This window comes from Ornithorhynchus anatinus, chromosome 21 (genome assembly GCF_004115215.2).
Source record: "Ornithorhynchus anatinus isolate Pmale09 chromosome 21, mOrnAna1.pri.v4, whole genome shotgun sequence".
Classification (NCBI taxonomy): domain Eukaryota; kingdom Metazoa; phylum Chordata; class Mammalia; order Monotremata; family Ornithorhynchidae; genus Ornithorhynchus; species Ornithorhynchus anatinus.
This window is the reverse complement of record NC_041748.1, coordinates 12,709,266-12,731,372: the sequence shown is the minus strand read 5'-3', so window position 1 is coordinate 12,731,372 and position 22,107 is coordinate 12,709,266. Positions and strand designations below refer to the sequence as shown.

The following is a 22,107-nucleotide window of genomic DNA, read 5'->3' as shown; positions in this document are numbered from 1 at the left end:
TGACCCCTGACTCCGCAGCCGGTGCAGCTTCCACTGAGCCACGCTGCCTGTGTAATGATGTGTACGTATCTATAATTCTATTATCTATTTTGATGGTATTGATGCCTGTCTACGTGTTCTGTGTTTTGTTTTGTTGTCTGTCCCCGCTTCTAGACTGTGAGCCCGTTGTTGGACAGGGGCTGTCTCTGTTGCCGAACTGTACTTTCCTTGCGCTTAGTACAGTGCTCTGCACACACTAAGTGCTCGATAAATACAATTGAATGCATGAATGGAGAAAGTGCATCCATGGAGTCACTACGAATCGGGAATGACTCAGTGGCACTTAAGAAGAAGAAGGGGTGGGCGGGAAGGAGAAGCCTCTGCGTTCTGGACGGACCGAGAACGGCTCCTGAGGTTGGAGGGAGCGGTGGATGCCCCCGCATCGGTGTCCTGCAGTCCTCACTCTTAAATATGCTGAGCCCAAGTGGAAAACAGACAGGGTTTGGCTTATGATGCATGGAAAGTTTGAGGCTACGGTGGGACATAGCCATCGATAAAATACGCTCCAAGATGAAATGTCCAGAGAAGCAGCGTGGCTTCGTGGAAAAAGCCCAGGCTTGGGAGTCAGAGGTCGTGGGTTCTAATCCCGGCTCCGCCACTTGTTAGCTGTGTGACTTTGGGCAAGTCAGTTCACTTCTCTGTGCCTCAGTTACCTCATCTGGAAAACGGGGACAACCTGATTACCGTGTATCTACCCCAGCACTCAGAATAGCGCCCGGCACATAGTAAGCGCTTAACGAATACCACCGTTCTTATCAGATAAAAACAGAAGAAGGCTGCGGATAAAATGCGGGGAGCAGAGGAATTTGGCAAACTGGTTTGCGAACGAAACCAGCTGACAGTTGAACCGAAAGACCGAAACTCCCAGCGGAGGTTTGGAATGGGCATTCACTGGCCAAGCGGGATTCCAGTCCTCCCTTCTCCTCGTCACGGCGGTTTTTCCACCAGTGGCCGTGGTCATCGGGCACAGGACCCGGCTCTGCTCTGCTGTGGGGCAGGGGTCTGCGGGTCAGGGCCTTCTCCCGGGGCCGGGGTCATTCTCTGTCAGGCACCTGGCCCCTCCAGACTGATTCAGATGCCGTCTATCTCACCCCCCATAATCGGAGGGGAGGCGGGGAAACCCCGACTTTTCATCGGGAGCGAGGGGGGAGAACCTGGGAGCAGAGCTCTGGGGGGAAAAGAAGGAGGAAATGTGAGGAGCGGTGGAGAGAAGCCGAACGTCAGAGGAGCAGTTCCTCCTCCCTCCGCTTCTCCCCTGCTGCTTCCCTGGTCTGCACGACGGAAGCAGCATGAACTAGTGGAGAGATACCAGGCCTGGAGACAGGAGATCTGACTTCTAATCCCAGATCCACCGCTTGCCTACTGTGTGGCTTTGGGCAAGTCGCTTAGCTTCTCTGTGCCTTAGTTTCCTCATCTGCAAAATGGAGATTAAATACGTACCCTCTCTCTCTCAGGCTGGAAGCCACACGTGGGAAAGGGATTGGGTCCAACCCGATGATCGTGTCTCTATTCTAGCACGTATCATAGCGCTTGGCACAAAGTAAGAGCTTAACGGATACCACAGTCAATACTGGAAGGGTCAGCTGACACGAGAGGGTCGCTACACAAAGACCCGTTCTTTATTCTGTTACAAAAATAAATGATTTAAAACCACATCAAAAGAAAATCTTTCCATTAAAAACAACCTGAAGAAGCACAATCCTCTCCCTTTCCTCCCTCATCACTTTTTCCAAGATTTCACATCCATTTTCTTACTATCTTCTGAAAACTCCCTCATTTAGAATCCCACATGGCAAGCGAATGCCCACTCCGACCCTCTCCTGAGCGTTTCGGTCTTTCGTTCAACTATCAACCGATTTGGTTTCTGCACCAGTTTCCCAAAATCCTTACTCAGGCTCATTTTCTCTAAATCACGACTCACAAGTTGAGTAATTTTTCATCAGATTAATCATTTTTATTAAGCCCAGAAAGAATCCTAACAGCAAATTATCTAAATATCACGTGCTTCCAAGAAAAAGCGAGAATCATTCCAGAAGCTAATAATACTGAAACTAAAAATATTTTCAACCCCCCAAAATTCAAATTTTTCGTGACCTAAATAAGCCTGTCTTCCCCCCACCCCCCCTTATTTTTTTTTACCTTTTTAAGATGAAAGAATGAGTTGTGGTGAGTATGCCACACATGCCTGGGTCTATTTGAGATTCGCTGAAATTATTTCACTTCAGGATTCCCTTTGAGTCAGAGGGTCCGAGGTCAAAATATCATGTAGATGGCATCTATACCTTTCAGTGCATTTGACAAGACACAGCCTTAAATTCTACTCTTGCGCCAAGTGTGATATTTAGAAGATTTCTGAAGATTTCTGAAGACGGTATCCGACGACAGCATTATTAGTCGGTAAGTTGGGTTCGTTTTTCTTCCAGTAAATCTTCACCAATGTCTCCGTTATTTTAATGGCTCATTTCACGCTGCTGAGTTGAGAGTTGCCTGTAAATCAAGTTTACTATCTACGCAGGCAAATTCACATGCTTTTTCTATAACCAGCTAAAGACCTAGTTGCTCTGGGAATTGGATGAAGAGATTCTTAGGTGGGCTCTGTTTTGATGGGCAAGAACCTAGTCTGCTTAATAAATGCAAAACTGGGATCCAAGTGGGCAGCATTGTGACAACAGCATTTTCAGATCCTTTGGCGTATTTTCTTAGCTCAGAGGGAAAAGTATTTAATAGTTGAAGTAATAGTGTTCAAGTGTCTACTGAATGTCAAGCACCTTACTGAGTACTGGGGAAAAAATACATGGACGCGAATCAGCCTCAAGGTCATTCACGATATAAAAATAAAGGGAAGGGTTGGTGATGGACACCAAGAGAAAGGAGAAGTTACGGAAAGAAAAAGGAAAGCGACGTAAAGAAACAAAGACAAGAACGAATATCATAGAAAGTACACGAGAAGCAGCGTGGCTTAGTGATGAAAAGAGCATGGGTTTGGGAGTCGGAGGACGGGGGCTCTAATCCCAGCTCCGGCACTTGTTCGCTGTGTGACCGTGGGCTCAGGGGAAAGAGCACGGACTCGGGAGTCAGAGGTCATGGGTTCGAATCCTGGCTCTGCCACTTGTCAGTTGTGTGACTGTGGGCGAATCACTTGACTTCTCGGTGCCTCCGTTCCCTCATCTGTAAAATGGGGATGAAGACTGTGAGCCTCACGTGGGACAACCTGATTACCCTGTATCTATCGCAGCGCTTAGAACAGTGCTCTGCACACAGTAAGCGCTTAACAAATAACATTATTCACTTCTCCGTAACTGAGGCACGGAGAAGTGAAGTGGCTTGCCCAAGGTCACACGGCAGACAAGTGCCGGAGTTGGGTTTAGAACCCAGTTACCTCATCTGAAAAATGGGGAGTAAGACTGTGAGCCCCACGTGGGACAACCTGATTACCTTGTATCTACCCCAGCGCTTAGAACAGTGCTTGGCACATAGTAAGCGCTTAAGAAATACCTTAATTGTTATAGGTACCTAAAATTTGACTTAAGTGAAGAGTTTCATGCTCCCTCCGTACCCCGGGGGAAAGTCGTTACGAGTTCAACGGATCAATTAACGGCATTTATTGGATGTTTACTTTGTGTAAAGCTCTGTATTTCGTGTTTGGGAGAGTACGATACCGGAGTTGGTAGACATGTCCCCTGCTCACAAGGTGCTTATAGAGCGATCCCAACCTCAATGCTCTAAAAGTCCATAAGGCAGCTTCATCCTCCCTGTGCCACCATGGAGAGAGAATACCCTGAAGGCAATCCCGGCTCCTCTACGTGTCTGCTGTGTGACCTTGGGCAAATCATTTCACTCCGCCGAACTGATTCTCTTTCCCTCTTCAAAACCCTACTTAAAAATCACCTCCTCCAAGAGGCCTTCCCAGACTGAGCTCCTCTTCCCCCTCTACTCCCTCTGCCATCCCCCCTTTACCTCTCCGCAGCTAAAGCCTCATTTTCCCCTTTTCCCTCTGCTCCTCCACCTCTCCCTTCCCATCCCCACGGCACCGTACTCGTCCGCTCGACTGTACGTATTTTCGTTACCCTATTTATTTTGTTAATGAATTGTACATCGCCTCGATTCTATTCAGTCGCCATCGGTTTTTACGAGATGTTCTACCCCTCGACGCTGTTTATCGCCATCGTTCTCGTCCGTCCGTCTCCCCCGATCAGACCGTAAGCCCGTCAAACGGCGGGGACCGTCTCTATCTGTTGCCGACTTGTTCATCCCGAGCGCTTAGTACAGTGCTCTGCACATAGTAAGCGCTCAATAAATACTATTGAATGAATGAATGAATGAACTTCTCTGCGCTTCGGTTACCCCACCCGTATAAGCGGCGTGGCTCAGTGGAAAGAGCCCGGGCTTCGGAGTCAGAGGTCATGGGTTCGACTCGCGGCTCTGCCACTCGTCAGCTGTGTGACCGCGGGCGAGTCGCTTCACTTCTCTGTGCCTCGGTTCCCTCATCTGTAAAATGGGGATTAACTGGGAGCCTCACGTGGGACGACCTGATGACCCTGTATCTCCCCCAGCGCTTAGGACAGTGCTCTGCACATAGTAAGCGCTTAACAAATACCAACATTATTATTATTATTATAATAGGGATCGAGACTGTGAGTCCCCATTATTTAGTCGCCATTGCTTTTGCGAGATGTTCTTCCCCTCGACTCTATTTATCGCCATCGTTCTCGTCCGTCCGTCTCCCCCGATTAGACCGTAAGCCCGTCGAAGGGCAGGGACCGTCTCTATCTGTTGCCGTCTTGTTCAGTCCAAGCGCTTAGTACAGTGCTCTGCACGTAGTAAGCGCTCAATAAATTCTATTGAATGCATCGAAGTCCCATGTGGGAGAGGGATTATGCTCAACCCGATTTGCTCGTGTCCAACCCGATTTGCTTGTATCCACCCCAGCGCTTGGCACAGTGCCTGGCACACAGTTAAGCACTTTACAGATACCACAGTGATTCTAAATAGCAGTTACGGCTTAAAGACCAGGGTTCTCTGAATGTGATCTATAGCACAGGAGGCTTGGGTCCAGCTCAAAGTCATGTATTTAGGGGAGGGGGTCTGTCGATCCATTTTCATCCTGCTTTTTCCCCTCTTCCTCATGTGGATCTCCAAGTACAGTTACCCCGGGATGCTCCATTTGGCTTCCCTGCCACCCATCACGGCTCGCAAAGCCACACTGAGGTGCCCTCAGAATATTTACTCCTTGGGGGTTGCGTTGTGTCAGCCCCAGCGAAGTAAGGGGGTAGCTTCTTCTTTGGTCACAGAGTCATAGAGGTATCCTTCCCCTCCCCTAGGTACTGGGAAGAAACAGGCTCAAGTCAGTGTCCATTAAAATAATCAGGTTTCTAGCGAACGAGTATGCACGGCGCAACCTTATCCTTATAAGGTTTTCCCCCTTATAAGAGGGGGAGAATTGGATTCTTGACCCAAATCTGCATTGGGATTGCCCTGGGCAAGGGACGGAAATCACTCTGGACCCATGAATATCAGATTCATTTCTTAGTCTGCTCGGGGATCTGACATAGAAGGATGCCAACCAAAGGGTCAGGTAGGGTCCAGGCTCTTCAATCAATAATCAATCAATGTTGTAGCCTCCGCTCTGGCTTCCCTGCCTCCAGCCTCTCCCCCTTGCAGTGTCTCCTCCAAAACGTTGCAAAAATCACCTTCTGGTAGCCCCACTTAGCACACATCCCTGCTCTCCTCAAAAGCCCCGGGTATCTATCCACCTTCCTCCTCATCAACCGGAAACCCCTTCCCACTGGCTTCAGGTCTGTCCGGCAGGCTTCTCCATCTTACATTCCGACTCCCTTCATCTCAGCCGATCAATCCCTGGTCTTTATTGAGCACTAGCTGTGTGACAAGAACTGTACTAAGCACCCAAAAGAGCACAGTATGAGAGAGTTAATCCCTGACCTTCTGGAGTTTACAGTCTAGAGGGGCAGGCCGACGGTAAAATAAAGAAAATGGAAAGGGTAGCGTATAAGGATATGCTCATAAGGGCTGTAGGCTGGAGTATCGAATTATTTGAGGTGTCCATAGCCAGGGGTGGCAGAGACGGGCACAGAGCGCTTAAAAAACACCATTATCATTATTATCATTAGAGAGAGGAAACGAGGGCTTAGGCATATGTTATTCTCCTGCTTGAACTCTCCTCTCTCCCCAAGCTCATCTTTCACAATTCCTTGTTCTCGACGCTCCCATCTCTGACTTCTACCTCCTGCTGATCCCTCCCTCTCTCCCCGCCCCCAGACCTGCCAGACCGCAGCCCGATTCATCTTAGAAATCCTCCCACAATCCCACCACCTCCAGTTTTACCCTCCACAACTCTCCCAGGTCACTGATGAGGGAATTAAGGTCTTTACGTGGAACAGGGAAAGCAGAGTGAAGGTGGGTTAGCAAAAACAAACAGAATCCCTCAATAACTTCATGACCACTCGGCCACCCAACACCCAGCCGGGACACTTGTCTACTTTGTTTCTAACTTCCGCATTCTTGATCACATCGATATTTTTTTATCATTTATAGATAATTGATTTAGCGACCTCTTGATTAAATCTTCTTCAGCTATTTCATCCTGATTTGTTTGTGCCTTTCTTCCTGATTCACACTTATTCTTCCTCTGGATTTAATAATGATGGCATTTGTTAAGCGCTTACTAAGTGCCAAGCACTGTTCTAAGTGTTGGGGTGGAAGGGGGGATAACAAGGTAATCAGGTTGTCCCAGGTGGGGCTCACGGTCCTAATCCCCATTTTACAGATGAGGTAACTGAGGCCCAGAGAAGTTAAGTGACTCGCCCAAAGTCACAGAGCCGAGAAGTGGCGGAGCCAGGATTAGAACCCACGATCTCTGACTCCCAAGCCCGGGCTCTTTCCACTGAGCCACGCTGCTTCTCATAAATCGTTTAGGTCTTTCCCATTAGAATATAAACTCTTTGAAGGCAAATGGGTGTCTCGCTAATATTTTCTCTGCCCAGTGACTCGGTCATTGATAATAATTAAGTGAGAAGCAGAGTCATCTATGCTTAGAACACTAAGTGCTTGGGAGACATAGAAACAAAAGACATAACAACATCATAATTATCATTAAGGCATATATTAAGCGCTTACTATGTGCCAGGCACTGTACTAGGCGCTGGGGTGGATACAAGCACATACAAGCACACGTCCCTGACCTCAAAACCCTTTAATTTTAAAGGGAGAGGGACATACGTAATTCATAAATAACGGGAGGAGAAAGAATAAGGACATTACCGGTAACAGCGCAAATATTCACATGAACTATCTGAATATATGGCTGACTGTACAGGTGGATCTGGATTTAAGTATAAATTCTGAAGATGGACACAAATTTAAAAGGAAGAAATACGGTTCTTCCCCAACCACCATGACCCGCAACAACTGAATCTCACCCTAATGGGACACTAGACGGGGCACCTTCTATCTACAGGACACTTTACTGACTACCACCGGGTAAAAAAGCGTCGTCGTAAAATCTCTACCTGACATATCTGAGAATTATGGCTGGTAAACTATACTATTGAGAGGCAACGACGAATCTAAAATGAGACCAGAAAATACTCACTTCATCATAGAATGTCGGGATACTTTTCGATGATGATGATGATCACCCCCCGAAGCATGAAAGCATATTTGTCAGTACTGATAGTATTTGTTGAAAAGCAGCGTGATCTAGTGGAAGATAAACGGGCCCAGGAGTCGGAAGATCCGTGTTCTAATCCCAGCACCACCGCTTCTCTGTGACCTTGGGACAGTCGCTTAATTTATCTGTGCCTCAGTTTCCTTACCTGAGAGATGTGGATTCATTCATTCATTCAATAGTATTTGAGCGCTTACTATGTGCACAGCACTGTACTAAGCGATTGGAATGTACAAATCGGTAACAGATTAAATACCTGTTCTCCCTCCTACACAGACTGGGCCAGAGACCGTGTCTGATCTGATTATCTTGTACTCACCACAGTGCTTAATACAAGGCTGGGCACCTAGTAAGCCCTTAACCAATACCACAGTTATTCATTATTAGCGCTGCTCACGAAAAGATGAGATGTGGAGTTGGCATTACGGCCTTGAGTGAAACTGGACTATCTGATGGGAAGTGAGTAACGGAGATGAGGAGAATGATGAGGAGGAGGAGGAGGAGGAGGAGGAATGCAGCGTTCTGACCAGAGTAAGGGCTCAATAAATCCTGTTGATTATTGACTGATTATAAATGACCGATCGCGGGGTCAGGTCTGGGCTAGGCCTCCTCTCTTTAGAGTAACTCATCATTCTGCTGAGCTCTGATCTAAAGGATCACAATCCTTATTCTCTGGTTGTGAGTTCGTTGAGGGCAGAGACTGTTCATCCCATTCTACTGTATCACACCCTCCCAAGCGCTCAGTACACTGCGCTGCACACAATAAGTGCTCAATAAATATTACTGAATGACTGACTGATTTTCTGAATCGGATGAACGGTCCAATGTCCCTTTGCTTGTCGCTAAAAGAAAACATAGAGCAATGAAGTGAAAAACTTCGGGAAGGATCTGGATCACATATGAATTCCAGATCTGACAAGCTGGTTATCTTGGGAGATTTAGAGAAGCAGAGTGGCTCAGTGGAAAGAGGTCATGGGTTCTAATCCTGGCTCCGCCACTTGTCAGCTGTGTGACTTTGGGCAAGTCACTTAACCGCTCTGTGCCTCAGTTCCCTCATCTGTAAAATGGGGATTAACTGTGAGCCTCCCGTGGGACAAGCTGATGACCCTGTATCTACCCCAGTGCTTAGAACAGTGCTCTGCACGTAGTAAGCGCTTAACAAATGCCAACATTATTATTATCATTATTATTTCGTGGCTAACCCCGCTGAAAGATGGATAGAATCCATCAATTGTTCATGAGGTTGGAAAGCTAAAGAGCAATGACCTACCTGGCTCAGCAAACGTGTCCTGAGCAAATGTGCTTGACTTTACCAATATTCTCTTCCACCTTCCATGTAAGAGAGAGTTATCACCAATGAGCCTGAGGTTCAAACGGTGACATTTTAAGGATGATACCACTGTCAATCTTGGAGATTTGACAGAAGGACTATTTTCCCGAATCTGTGAGAGGTCTCAAGTTCGTGCTGTAACTCAGAGACCCCAAGCTCAGAGTGTCGGTACGATCGGTGCGTCGAAACACTGCGCTAGGAAGACCAGATACTAAGCTTCCGGAAAATGGAAAGCCATTGGCCCGGTGCTCTGAGATCACGTCCCAGAGCAAGCGATGCCAGATACACAGAATGATGTGAACAGCACTTTTTCAAGAAATCTCACCAACAGCACAGGCTTGGGAGTCGGAAGTCGTCGGTTCTAATCCCAATTCCGTCCCTTCTTAGCTGTGTGACTCTGGGCAAGTGTCCTAACGTCTCTTGGCCTCAGTGACCTCACGTGTAAAATGAGGGTTAAGACTGTGAGCCCCACGTGGGACGACGTGACGACCTTGCAGCTATCCCAGGGCTTAGAACAGAGCTTGGCACATAGTAAGGACTTATAAGAATGTTGGTATTTGTTAAGCGCTTACTATGTGCAGAGCATGTTCTAAGAGCTGGGGTAGGTACAGGGTAATCAGGTTGTCCCACGTGAGGCTCCCAGTTAATCCCCATTTTACAGATGAAGGAACTGAGGCACAGAGAAGTGAAGTGACTTGCCCACAGTCACACAGCTGCCAAGTGGCAGAGCCGGGAGCCGAACCCATGACCTCTGGCTCCCAAGCCCAGGCTCTTTCCACTGAGCCACGCTGCTTCTCTATCAAACTCATCAAACACCATCGTCATCATCATATGGGCCAGAAGATATTCACTCAGTAGTATTTACTGAGTGCTTACTGTGGGTAGAGCACTGTACTAACCGCGTGGGATAGTATGATACAACGAAAAAAAACCAGACACTTTCCTTGCCCACAACAAGCTCACAGTCTAGAGAAGATATCATCAATGCAGGCTTGATAAGCATCTGCAGGTTTAAATATTCCTAAATACATCAACCACTCTTTGCAGCTCCTCATGATTTTAATAACAAAGGGGCTTATGTAAATTCCCACTAAGAAATATATCAATCCATCGATCAATGGTCATTACTGAGCACTGACTATGTGCAGAGCACTGGGAGAGTACAAGAGAATTAGCAGATACGTTCCCTGCCAATAATGAGCTTCCAGCCTAGAGAAGCAGCGTGGCTCAGTGGAAAGAGCACGGGCTTCGGAGTCAGAGGTCATGGGTTCGAATCCCGGATCGGCCACTTGGCAGCTGTGTGACTGTGGGCGAGTCACTTCACTTCTCTGGGCCTCAGTTACCTCACGTGGAAAATGGGGATGAAGACTGTGAGCCCCACGTGGGACAGCCTGATTCCCCGGTGTCTACCCCAGTGCTTAGAACAGTGCTCTGCACATAGTAAGCGCTTAACAAATGCCAACATCATTGTTATTATTAATATTATTAGAGGGGAGGTAAAGACACAAAATATACAGATGGCTCTAGTTCTGGGGGGGGGGGGGGCGGTACAGAAATATATAGGACAGATAACAACGCAGTCTGAACGTGCCTGGAATTCCAAAGCAGGGGAGACCCAGGCCCAGGTCGCCTGGAACCAAACTAAGGACTTTTACTCATATGCTTTCAAGGCAATCAATCAATCAATCAATCAATCAACAACGATGATGAGTATGGAATGCTTATCCTTGAGCTCTGGCAGCTCCTTGAAGTGCTGGAAGCTCAAAGGAGATTCCCCCCCCGACCCCTGCCCGAGATCGGACAGGCGGGTCCGATCATTCAATTATTCAGTCGTATTTATCGAGTGCCTACTACGTGCAAAAACCTTGCACTAAGCGTTTAGATCGGTGATCAGCGCAATCAGAGCCAAAAGCTCTGGTCCAGTTTCCCCCGATCACCAGCGAGAAGCGGGGGCTGTTAGATAGACTAGCTGGTTCAATCCGTAGTATTTTCTCACTGTATTTGTTAAGCACTTACTATATGTCAAACGCTTTTCTAAGCTCTGGGGTAGACATGGTGTAGGGGATAGAGCACGGGCCAGGGAGTCAAAAGGTCACGGGTTCTAATCCCATCTCTGCCACTCGTCTGCTGTGTGACCTTGGGGCAAGTCACCTCGCTTCTCTGGGCCTCACTTACCTCATCTGCAAAATGGGGATTGAGACTGCGAGCCCTTTGTGGGAGAGGGATTGTGTCCGACTCTATTTGCTTGTATTCACCCCAGCGCTTAGTTCTGTGCCTGGCACCTAGTAAGCCCTTAAAGACCATCATCGTCATTACTATTATTAAAGATCATCAGGTTGGATACAGTCCATGTCTCACATGGGGTTCACAGTCGAAATCCCCATTCTACAGATGAGGTAGCCGAGGCACAGAGGCTTCAGATTGAGAGGCCAAGCCTGTTCAATCCCTTCTAAGCTGTGCTGGGGGAGGAGGAGGTGACAGGCACCTGGTAGATGGAGTGAAAATCCACGTCCCACAGCCCACGTGGTTGAAGCTCGATGCTGGGGACCCCATCTCCCTCCCCCCTCCCCCTCCGTTGTCCCTCAGTCTCTGCTACCGACCTGCCTTGCCCTTTATCGCTGTGACTGACCGTCTCTGCCCTCTGTCTCTGTGCCAGCCTCAGTCCTAATAACAAGAAGGGTATTTGGTAAGCGCTTACTACGTGCCCGGGCACTATACCAAGCGCTGGAACGGTGACCAGAAATTCGAGCCGGACACAGTCCCTGCCCCAGGTGGGGCTCACAGTCTCAACTTCCATTCTACAGACGAGATACCCGAGGCCCAGAGCGGTGAAGTTTCTTACCCAAGGTCACACAGCAGACAAATGGTGGCTCCGGGATTAGAACCCGTGACCTTCTGACTCCCGGGCCTGTGCCGTAGCCACTAGGCCGTGCTGTTTCCGTCTCCGTCTCTGTCCTCTGCGTGTCGGCCTCAGCCCGCTGACTTCGTGTCTGTCTCTGAGTCGGTGCCGATGTCTCTCCTCCGTCTCTTCCCTCTTGCCGGTCTCTGCCTCTGTCTCGTCCCTCTCTGTGCCTGTTTCTGTCTTCTTTTTCCACCCCGCTTTTCCCCCCTGAGGCACCATCCCCCAGGTCCGCTGGCAGGACGTTTTGCTCTGTGAGCCGAGCAGATGCTTTTCTGAGCAGATGCCCTTTTGAGACTTCGGGTTCCCTTCTCCTAGATTCGCATTCCCGATTCCCGCTTCAGGGGTGAGGAGATGGCACCCCAACAGCCGGGCAAAGTCAAGCTACGCCGGGGTGGCAAGCGTGGCTTCTTCATATTTTGACCCGGCTGAGGTTGTATTGTCGCTTTTAAAGCTGCTTTCTGTTTAATCAAGTCAAGTGATCCTGGGTCCCTAGTTGTGGGCACTAGTAATTAGGTTTATAAAACACCCAAGGTGCGCAAATCCCTGTATTAAATGCTGGAAATTCACTGTAGGCAGGGAACGTGTCTACTGTCGTACTCTCCCAAGCGCTCAGTCCAGTGCTCTTAGTAGAAACTCACTAGATACGTCAGGACCTGGGTTCTAATCCCAGCTCCGCCACTTATTTACTGTGTGACTTTGGGCACGCCACTTCACTTCTCCGTGCCTCAGTTACCTCATCTGTAAAATGGAGATTGAGACCGTGAGCCCCGTGTGAGGCATGGACTGTATCCAGCCTGATCGTCTTGGATCTACCCCAGAGCTTAGAACGGTGTCTGACTCATAGTAAGTGCTAAACAAATACCATGAGATAAAAAAGAAAAGAAAAAGGAAAAAAAAAGAAATAGACACGATCCCTAGACCCCAAGGAGTCCACAGCCCGAGAATACTTAAGTAGGGGTGGGCGGGGGAATTTGGAGACACGTAAAGAAAGATGAAACCAAAATATAAAAGCGAGAGATGACGCTAAAGAGAGCCGGAGAAGTCCTGTTTCAGGAGACGCTGTTTGGTATTTCTCAGGCTGGAGCGGGGCAGATGTCGTTACACAAATGAGTAGTACTATTAACGATCATCATAACTGCGATATTTGTTAAGCGCTTACTTTATGCCAGACACTGTACCAAGCGCTGGGATGGCAAATCGGGTCCCTGACAACAAGGGGCTCGTGGGGCTCACGCTCTCTATTCCCCATTTCACAGATGGGGGAAGAGCCACAGTGAAGTGACTTGCCCAAGGTCCCACAGCAGACAAGCGGCAGAGCTAGAATTAGAACCCAGGTCCGTCTGATTCCCAAGCCCGTGCTCTAGTCCACTAGACCATGTAATCGTGCTATTTGCTAAGGGCTTACTGTGTTATACTGCCGTGTCGGACTCTCCCCCAAGCACTTAGGAAAGCGCTCGGCACACCGTAAGCGCTCAGTAAATACGATTGAATGAATTAACGAGTGGATTGGACAGGAGCGAGCTGGAGGGACACACGACCAGGCTGAGGGGTTTAGGGTGGGAGCAAGCATGGCGTGCTCAGGGGGGGAGGTCACGTGAAGTCCTGGGACTTCAGGGAGCGCCACTTTATTCATTCGTATTTATTGAGTGCTTACCGTGTGCAGAACACCGTACTAAGCATTTGAGAGAGTACGACATGACAGTCCAACGGAGTGAGCCGTCGGCATTCCGCAGCCTGGCGGAGTCCGAAGGAGCCGGATTCCAACTCTGGCTCCGCCACTCCTCCGCTGTGTGACCTTGGGCAAGTCACTTCACTTCTCTCTGTCTGCCACCTCATCTTGAAAACTTTCACACTTCCAGAGCCCGGTGAGTGAGTGCTGACCCCGAGTCTCGCCTAGGCTTGAACGCGGCCTCCCCGGGCAGGGGTGAAGGGGAGTCTCTCGGGGATTGTCTCCAGCCGTTGCCGAGCTGTACCTTCCAAGCGCTCAGTACAGTGCTCCGCACGCAGTAAGCTCTCAATAAATGCGACTGAATGAACGAATAAGGGAGTGACGTCTTCCAAGTAGAATCCAGAGTGAGCCTCCATTTCCAGTTAGCCCGTGCTCCCCCAAGGCGGATCAGGAAAACCGCCGGGACCGCTGCATGATAGTTCGCGGGTCCGGCGGGAGGAGCAAGCTGAGCAGTGGGGGCTCTGTATGTCTGCTACATGACCTTGGCAGAGTCACTTCACCTCTCTGTGCCTCAGTCACCTCATCCGTAAAACGGGGATCGAGACCGTGAGCCCCACGCGGGCGGGGGACCGGGTCCAACCTCATTTGCTGGCGGCCACCCCGGCGAGCGTGACGCTTAGTAAGTGTTTAACGAAAACCACAGCTGTTATTATTATCTCATTATCTTGTGTCTATCCCAGAATATCCACAACAGTGCCTGGCACTTAGTAAACACTTAGCCCAGGTTATTCTTATCCACAGTAATAAGTGTAATTATTATTATCGTTGTCAAGGGAGGTTATCATCTTCAGGGAAAAGTGTTTCGATACGGGATTCGTTGTACCGTGGCTCAGATCCACCGCTGTTTTGGGGAGCTTCTATGTGGAATCCTAAGAGCTATGAAAGGCCTATAATTTCTGTAATTTTGGATACATTTTGTAGAAACTAAAGCATCACAGTTGATGATCTATGCTTAAGCTTCAACTCATTAAAAATTGGTTAAGAGCCTTTAGAGCAAGCAGCGTTTCTTCTCTCTAAGCAGTCAATCTATCAAGCAAGCGCTAGATAGAGAAGCAGCGTGGCGCAGTGGGAAGGGCACGGGCTTTGGAGTCCGAGGTCACGGGTTCGAATCCCGGCTCGGCCACTGGCCAGCTGTGTAACTTCGGGCAAATCACTTCACTTCTCGGTGCCTCAGTTCCCTCATCTGGAAAATGGGGATTAAGACCGTGAGCCCCACGTGGGACAACCTGATTCCCCCGGGTCTCCCCCAGCGCTTAGAACAGTGCTCGGCACATAGTAAGCGCTTAACAGATACCGACATCATTATTATTATTTTGATTAGAGTGAGTAGACAAGATCGTGCCTTCCAGGAGTTCGAGTTTCCCAAGCCATCCGAGAAGCAGCGTAGCCTAGTAGAAAGAGCAGGGGCCTGGGAGTCAGGGGTCCTGGGTTCTAATTCCAAATCTGCTACTTGCCTACTGCGTGTTGTGACTGTAACTATGTGGTCTGCCTCAGTTACCTCATCTGTAAAACGGTCGTTAAGACTGTGAGCCCCATGTGGGACATGAACAGTGTCCAACCTATCTTGTATCTACCCCAGCGCTTAGTACAGTGCCCGGCACATGATAAGCGCTTAGCAAATACACCATTTTTTATAAAAATACAGTTCTGAATGTCATGGGATGTTGGCAGCACCTTAAGCTGTGAATCCCTGGAGATGAGTTGCTAAAAGCCTCTTCTTACCTTTACCAGGGAACAGATGAGAATTGCAAAAAGCTCTGGGTGGCCAGGGTTATGTCGGATAAAACTAGATCTGCCCTTTCGCCATATAGGAGGGTTTTAACAGAAAGTCAGCCTGCATCCTAACCGTTCTGCTACGTTCTTGATCGGCCGCCACGCCGAGGTTCGGGCCGAGCATCGTTGTGGGTTTTTAAGTAGACTTTCGGAAGGACTCAGGCTAGACTCTGGCCTGTGGGGTAGAGCAAAGAGATCCCTCGGTGTCAGAGTCAGCCGAGTCCGCTTCCTTTTTGAAGATGACAAATAAGGTGACCAACTTGAAGACTTCCAACATTTCTTCGGTTTTTCAACGATTGCAGAAAAGCTCATAAAAACATTCACCCAGTCAATTCACTTTCCCTACTTGGAGATTTCTAGATGGTAGCAGGCTGTCATTTTCCACAGTGAGTGAGGTCATTTCCTCCAAATTAAGGAGGTGAGACGTTCCAAAGTTGGAACTCGGCATTCTAGGCTTCATCCTTGATGGTTAAAGGAGCGCACGGAAAATCCTTCCCCCCCACCGCCCTCCCCGGATTAGCATTAACGCTTATTCCTACACCTTAGGAACAATCTAAAAATAACAGCAATAATAATTGTGGTATTTCTTAAGCGCTTATTGTGCGTCAGGCACCGTACTAAACACCAGGGTTGATAGAAGGTAATTGGAGTGGACGCAGCCCCTGTCCCACATAAGGGCTCACACGCTCATTCCCCATTTTACACGCGAGGTAACGGAGGCCCAGAGAAGTGAAGCGATTTGCCCAACGTCACACAGCAGGCGTGACCAAGTGAGGATTAATAACGTTGCTATTTGCTAAGCGCTTACTATGTGCCGAGCACTGTTCTAAGCGCTGGGGGAGATACAGGGTAATCGGGTTGTCCCACGTGAGGCTCACAGTTAATCCCCATTTTACAGATGAGGGAACTGAGGCGCAGAGAAGCGAAGTGACTGGCCCACAGTCACACAGCTGACAAGTGGCAGAGCCGGGAGTCGAACTCATGACCTCGGACTCCGAAGCCCAGGCTCTTTCCACTGAGCCATGCTGCTTCCCTAGGATTAGAACCCGGATCCTTCGGACTCCCACGCGTTCTATCCGCTAGGCCATGCCGCTTCTCTGAATGATCTCCATTTGCTTATAAATTTTAGCCGTGGTGTATTCAATAGTATTTATTGAGCGCTTACTATGTGCAGAGCACTGTACTAAGCGCTTGGGATGAACAAGTCGGCAACAGATAGAGACGGTCCCCGCCGTTTGACGGGCTTACGGTCTGATCGGGGGAGACGGACAGACGAGAACAATGACAAGAACAATGGTGTAGTCCAGTAGGAATCACAGTAGTTAGAGTGCTTATTAAACGACTATTATTTGTCAAGTATTGCATTAAGTACAGGAAAAAAATACACAGGCGAGACCTGCGCGTGGTCCCCGGCCCCCAGGGATTCACAATCTAATGATGAGGTGTAGGAAAAATAGGAGTGGCTACATGAGGATGGATGAAACCAGAAAACAGATGAAGGACAAGAATAATAATGACTAATTATTATTATTATGATGGTACTTGTGAAGTGCTCACTGTGTGCCGACCACTGTTCTAAGAAATGGGGTAGATATAAGTTAGTCGGGTTGGAAACAGCCCCGGTCCCACATAAAGGCTCACACTCTTAATCCCCACTTTACAAATGAGGTAACTGAGGCCCAGAAGTGAAGTGATTTGCCCCAGATCACACAGGGGACAAGTGATGGAGTCAGGAGTAGAACCCGGGTCCTTCTGTGCTCTCTCCCCTGGGCCATGCCGCTTCTCTGAATGATCTCCATCCGCTTATAAATTTTAGCAGTGGTATAGTCCGGTAGGAATCACAGTTGTTAAGAGTATCTATTAAATGTCTATTATTTGTAAAGTACTGTATTTAGGACTGGAAAAAAATATACAGGGGAGACTTAGGCGTGGATTCCAAGGGATTCGCGATCTAATGATGAGGTGTAGGAGAAATGGGAGCAGTTACCCAAGGAGAGATGAGATGAAAAACCACATGGAAGACAAGAATAAGAATAATTATTAATAATAATAACGGTACCCGTTAAGTGCTCACTATTTACCAAACACTGATCCAAGTGATGGGGTAGTTACAAGTTAGGCCGGACGCAGCCCCTGTCCCACATAAGGGCTCATACTCTTAATCCCCACTTTACGGATGAGGTAACTGAGGCCCAGAGAAGCGAAGCGACTCGCCCGAGGTCACCCAGCAGACAAGGGGCAGAGCTGGGATTAGAACCCATGACCTTCTGACTCCCAGGGCCGTGCTCCAGCCACTAAGCCACGCTGCTTGGTGGAACCGAAGCGAGAGCTACGGTTACGGGAGCCTTTGTGGCTCAAAGTCCAAGATGAACCATAATCCCGGCTCTGCCACTTGTCTGCTGTGGGACTTCGGGCAAGTCACTTCACTTCTCTGTGCTTCAGTTCCCTCATCTGTAAAACGGTGATGGAGACTGTAAGCCCCACGTGGGACAACTTGATCACCCTGTATCCCCCTCCTCCCCCACTGCTTAGAACAGTGCTTGGCACGTAGTAAGCGCTTAGCAAATACCGATATTGTTATTCTCTTCAACCTTCCTGGAGGTAAAAATGGGAAGTTCTGACAGCACAGGGGTTGAGCAGCTCCTCTCATGGGCTGCAGGGTCCTGGGTGGTCCAGGAATACAGAGAGCGGCTGGGGCCAGCTTTTGTTAACTTGCTATTGAGAATATGATAAAGAAGTAAAAATCCCATCTGGGCTCATCATCAGAGAAGCAGTGTGGCTCAGTGGACAGAGCCTGGGAGTCTGAAAGACCTGGGTTCTAATCTCACCTTCCCAACTTGTCTGCTGTGCGACCTTAGGCACGTTCCTTCAGTTCTCTGTGGCTCTTGAAAATGGGGATCGAAACTGTGAGCCTCATGTGGGACAGGGATCACGTCTGACCCGATTATCTTGAATCCACCCCGGCGCTTAGCCATAGCAAGAGCTCAACAGATACCGCTATTATTAATATTATTGTTAATCATCATCATCATCATCCAGTTCTATTATGTGCAGTGGGGCCTCCAGGGGTAGACCACTGTCCCAAGTGTCTGCTGTGTGTGGAGAACTGCGTGTTAACTCTGCGCCGAGCACTCTTCTGAGTGACTTCTGGGTGCTGAACACTGTACTGGGTGACTGGTAATAACAACTGTGGCGTTTAAGTGTTTTTTGCGTGTCAAGTACTGTACTAAACACTGGGGTACATATGAGATGATCAGTTCTCCCATGGGGCTCGCTATCAAAGTAGGAGAGAAATAAGTATTGTATTCCCGTTGTGCAGAGGACGCTCAATAGATACAACCGAGGAATAATAATAATGTTGGTTTTGGTTAAGCGCTTACTACGTGCCGAGCACTGTTCTAAGCGCTGGGGTAGACATAGGGGACTCAGGTTGTCCCACATGGGGCTCACAGTCTTAATCCCCATTTTCCAGATGAGGGAACTGAGGCCCAGAGAAGTGAAGTGACCTGCCCACTGTCACACAGCCGACAAGTGGCAGAGCTGGGATTCGAACTCATGAGCCCTGACTCCAAAGCCCGTGCTCTTTCCACTGAGCCATGCTGCTTCTCCAACTGTTTGACCCACTAGAGAGGGACTGGTTTAATAATAATGTCGGTATTTGTTAAGCGCTTACTATGTGCAGAGCACTGTTCTAATCAGGTTGTCCCACGTGGGGCTCACGGTCTTCATCCCCATTTTCCAGATGAGGGAACTGAGGCCCAGAGAAGTGAAGTGACTTGCCCACAGTCACACGGCTGACAAGTGGCAGATCTGGGGTTCTATACTCTGCTATACTAAGCACCGGTGTAAATTCAACGACCCAGTCCAAGTTCCACGTGGGGTTCACAGTCTGAGCAGGCGGGAGAACGGGTATTGAATTCCCAGTTGAGCGACAAGGAAGCTGAGGTCCAGAGAAGTTAAGCGACTTGCCCAGCGTCACACAGCAGGCAAGTGGCAGAGTTGGGATTAGAAACCAGATCTTCTGGATGTGATATTTGAGCTCTTTACACTAGGCCGTGATGTTTCCTGCTTGGAACTCTCTCCCACTGCAGATTTGCCTGACCTGACAGAGTTCCCTCAACTTCAAGGATCTCCTGAAATCTCATCTCCGCCCGGGGACTTTCCCCAACTACCGTTTCCTCTCACCGGGTCATCTCCTCCCCAACATCCTCTCAGCACTTTTGCGTCACCTCAACACGTAAACAGTCACGGCCACCCCTGCTCTGATACCTATCGATTTGTACGGTCTATTCTTTAGAGATGAACCACTTCCATATTTTTCCCAAGGAAACGCTGTGGATCCGCCACCAGAACGACCGCAGGTGGAAGTGGGGCGTTCTGGGAGAGATGCGCCTGTGGCGGCGCTGGGGGTCGGACACTACTCGGCAGCATAAAACAACAACGGTTATTTCGAGAAGCAACGTGGCGTAGCCAAGAGAACATGGGCCTGGAAGGTCACGGGTTCTAATCCCAGTTCGGCCACTTGTCTGCTGTGTGACCTCGGGCACGTCACTCCACTTCTCTGGGCCTCTGATACCTCCGTAAAATGGGGATTGAGACTGTGAGCCCCGTGTGGGACAGGAACTGCGTCCAACCTGATTTGCTTCTATTGACCCAAGCGCTTGGTGAAGCGCTTGGCACACAGTAAATGCTTACCAAATGGTACAATTATTATTATTCAACTGTAAATTTCTCGTGGGAAGGATACTGGTCTTCCAACTCTGTTGTACTGTACTCTCCTAAGTGTTCAATTCAGAAACTCCTTAACTCGGTCTTAAAAACAATCCCCGTTTTTAAAAAAATGGTATTTAAGCCCTTACCGTGTGCCAGGCACTGAACTAAATGAAGGGATAGATATGAGCTTATCAGATTGGACACTGTCCCTGTCTTACATGGGGCTCACGGTCCTATTCCCTATTTCACGGACGAGGTGGCTGAGGCACAGAGAAGCAAAGTGACTTGCCTGAGGTCACACAGCAGACAACTGGGATTGGAACCCAGTCCCTGCTGATTCTCGGGCCCGTGCTCTATCCACGTGTTGCTTCACCTTGACCCCCTCCTACCTCGGCTCCCTGATTTCTTACTACAACCCAGCCCTTCTTCGCTCCTCTAATGCCAACGTACTCGTTGAACATCGATCTCGTCTATCTCCCCGCCATCTTCTCACCCAGGTCCTGCCTCTGGGCCTGGAAGGCCCTCCCTCTTCATATCGGACAGACCATCACTCTCCCCACCTTCAAAGCCTTAGTGAAAACACATCTCCTCCAAGAGACCTTCCCCACTAAGTCCTTATTTCCTCTTCTTCCCGTTCTGTGTCGCCTTCGCACTTGATTCACTCCTCCCTCCGCCCCGCAGCACTCGCGGACATATCTGTAATTTATTTACTCATATCAACGTCTGTCTCCCTCTCTAGATTGTAAGCTCGTTGTGGGACGGGAGCATATCTACCAATTCTGTTATACTGGGATCTTTCCAGTACTTAGCGTAGTGTTCTGCACACCGTATATGCTCAGTAAATATGACTGATTGAACAGCAGATTGTGCCGCATGCAGGAAATGCTCAGCTCCGCCACTTGTCAGCTGTGTGACTGTGGGCAAGTCACTTAACTGGTCTGGGCCCAAGTTCACTCAACTGTAAAATGGGGATTAACTGGGAGCCTCACGTGGGACAACATGATTACCCTGTATCTACCTCAGCTCTCAGAACAGTGCTCTGCACATAGTAAGCGCTTAACAAATACCAGCATTATTATTCAATGCCGTCGCTTGATTGATTACTATTTATCTATCGATTTACGTCTTCATCTTTCCCCCTCTTCTTCCTATCTGTAAATTATTTTGTTTCCGTCTCCCTTATTAATAATAATAATAACGGTATTTGTTAAGCACTTATTCTGCGCCAAGCACTGTGCTAAGTGATGGAGGAGAAACAATATAGTCAGATCAGAAGAAGCCTCTGTTCCTCAAGGGGCTTGCAATCTATGGGGGAGGAAGAGCAGGCTCTGAATCTTCATTTAGCAGACGAAGAAACTGAGGCACAGAGAAGTAAATACCCCCGCCCTGTCAGAGCCAGGATTGGAATTCAGCCGTCCAGATTCCCAGTGCCGTGTTCTTTCCACAGGGTCAAGCTGCTTGTGGAAGACCATTTTATTCATTTGACATCCATTTCGTGCAGCTTTCTAACATTAGCAAGTGTGATATAGTAAGACGTAGAATAAAAGAATGAACTTTTTCCGAGTGGCTAGATGACGTTTACCAAAAAGAGAGGCGCGTCAACATTTCTGTGCCGCTCGACGAAAACGTAAGAAGGGAGAAAACCGGTTCACAGAGAGAGCGGATCACTAACTGTATTGAAGCTCAGATGTTTTTTGGAAACTTCATCTGTCTAGTTTTGATTTCAGTAGTGGCAAAGCCTTCAGTCATTGCTGTTTATCTAACAGTTCGAGGAAAATCACAGCCAGATTAAAAACATAAGTTGGTTAAATAAGGTAAGTTATTTAAGCTTTACAGTGTCAGAGTATTTTTTTACAGTTGAACACATTTAAAGTGTTGTATTAAAACGGTTCAGCTGAAATTGCAGGCTGAATGAAGAGCTGCTCTCTCAGGCTTGC

The 22,107-nt window shown here is 48.6% G+C and overlaps 1 protein-coding gene across 1 annotated transcript in view; it reads left to right on the top strand.

Annotated features, from left to right (window-relative positions):
* Positions 1-1,497: 1,497 nt before the first annotated feature.
* Positions 1,498-22,107, top strand: part of CCR6 (C-C motif chemokine receptor 6) — a 69,002-nt gene continuing 48,392 nt past the window's right edge. Inside the window, exon 1 of the mRNA XM_029049624.1 lies at positions 1,498-2,436. The gene's annotated coding sequence lies outside the window, so the exon portion shown is untranslated. The remainder of the gene's footprint in view (positions 2,437-22,107) is intronic.